This window comes from Haliaeetus leucocephalus, unplaced genomic scaffold (genome assembly GCF_000737465.1).
Source record: "Haliaeetus leucocephalus isolate CR32 unplaced genomic scaffold, Haliaeetus_leucocephalus-4.0 Scaffold135, whole genome shotgun sequence".
In the NCBI taxonomy this organism is placed as follows: domain Eukaryota; kingdom Metazoa; phylum Chordata; class Aves; order Accipitriformes; family Accipitridae; genus Haliaeetus; species Haliaeetus leucocephalus.
This window is the reverse complement of record NW_010972571.1, coordinates 640,532-642,911: the sequence shown is the minus strand read 5'-3', so window position 1 is coordinate 642,911 and position 2,380 is coordinate 640,532.

Below are 2,380 nucleotides of genomic sequence, written 5' to 3'. Positions count from 1 at the left end.
TTTGTTCCAGTTGTAATAACCATTTGGACTGTTTTATGCAGAGTAAGAACAGGACAATCATTTATATTGTGACTTGAGAAAAAGTATCCACATGCCACCAACTGGTACAGGGAAACCATGCTCAGAAAATTCCCCACACCTGTGTTATCCACCTTCATGTATGTAAGCCATTTCAACAACCACTCATGATAAAACTGAAACAGTCAGGTATCTCCAGGATCGGTATTGTAACTTTCATGTGTAAAACACTTAAACTTTTCCATACTGTATTACCTTATAACTCACAGAAAAAATCCCCAATGATCTTGGGTCAGAGTTCAGTTGGTTGATGACATAGTTAAGTACATACGGTAAAACCAACAGGCCTCATCCCTAGCCAGAGCCTGAGCATTGGAGTAAGGAGCCCGGGAACCAATAAAATAAAGATGCACTTTTGCCTACTGAAACGGTGCCTGGCTCCAAGCTGCAAGAGCTGCTAGTGATTCCAGGTGCAACATTTTTATGTATGATGACTTGTCTACATACAGAAATTACTCTAAATAGTGGGTGAACTGAAAGTAGATGTTTTTCTGAATAACTCCATAAAACTGATAAGCTTCACAGGAGGAAGTAGAACTTTATCAGCTCCCAGACATTCTTTTCACTTTGAAAAGGAGCAGTCTAATTTGAGGACAAACAAAGGCAACATTTCCTGATGTCATTTTCTCCTTCACTGACTGCATTGATAAAATTATCTCCAATTTCCACAACCATCAGTCTCTTTACCACGTTGTCATCACAGTCCTCAAGCATTTTGCAGAGTGTCAAAATCTACCTGTTTCGTATTTGCATACAATATGCTTCTAGTCACAAACAAACAAAAAACCCCGTAAGTACAATGCACAAGTACTAAAAGAGGGGGCTATTTGAAATTAACTAAAACATTTAATTACCATAATCAGCATTTCTGGACATATCTAGATGCCAGGAAAATTGACTCAGAAAGTGTGACAATGTTGAGTTTTGTTTCTTTGCCTGGTAGAATAGGACTGCAATCTTAACTGGTTAAAATAAAATAACATAAACAAGAACACCCCATCAGGCCACTAGTATTCAAAGATAACAGAAGATCTGCCTCAGCTAGCACCTATAGAAAACCCTTCAGTTCTCATGTTGCCAGTCGTCAAGAGAACATGTTCACGTGCCAGGCTCCTACTGGAATCAACAAGCGCATGAGTGGGGGCAAAAACACACAAATGAGTGTTCACACAGAATACACTTAGTTGCTTTATTAAACTTTCTTTCTTCTTAAGGTAATACTAAAGTCTAAGTAGATTTAACTTCATGTAGAGTGTTAAGGAGAAGTCAGAGTCTATTTTGAAGCTACAGGAAAGTCCAGAATGTTGAAACATTTGTATCAGCGTTGTCTGTAGCAGTATGCCATTTCAAAAAACCCAGTCTCTTCAGTCCGCTAATTTTTTGGGGGGGAAATAAAATTTCAGAAGAACCCCTTCCAAACCATGGTTACCATGCTGGACTGGCTGGCTGCAGTTTTGTTTTACAGAAGAGCAACACTTCATCTAATTTCTGTGTTCTGTATCCTGCTTTTTGTTCTAAAGTCATATCTGTGAAGATGTTCTTTGTGTTTGGTGGACAGAGGCCTACCACCAAGCCTGTAAACTACTTCTCAAAATACAGTATGAGAATTACACAGGTGACATCTCTACCGATCCTCTGCCAAAAAAAGATGAACATTTAAAACACAGTGAAATAATCTCTTTTTAGAATTTATGATCTTCTGTATTCCATTTGTGTACGGCCACTCCATCTCACCGTTTGGTAACTCGTCAGTGTCTTTGAGCCTTTATTCGGCCTGCTCACGCTACCCAGCACCCGGCAGTTCTGCTGCTGCTCCTGCTTCCCCCCATGCCCGGGTCTGCGATGGGTACCTCTGCCAGGAGACACACGAGGGGAGTAAGATGCAACTCCACACCTACGCCAGCACCCGCGCTGGGCCTGGTCCGCTAGCAGAGCTGCAAGCAGATGAGACCATAATTCTGCAACGTGTGCCTGACATAAATAGGTGGGAGTGGGGTGACGCTTTCTCCCCTTCGCAGTGACGGGGCTCACACCGGCTCTGGGGTGGCGGGTGAGCTGCACCCCCGGAGGGCCGCGGGCAGGTGCCGGACCCTTCCCCCGGGGGGCCAGGGGCCGAGTGCTGCCTCTGGCCCGGGGGTGCCGGAGGACGCCCGCCTCGGGCCGAGCCCGGCTGTGCCGCTAAGCCCCGTCCCGGAGCTTTTCTCGCCGAGAGCAGGCCTGGGGAAACCACGGCGGTTCCTGAGGGAAGCGCAGCCGCTCCGACCCCGACCCTGGCCCGGCCGCCCCCCACCTGCCCACCTCA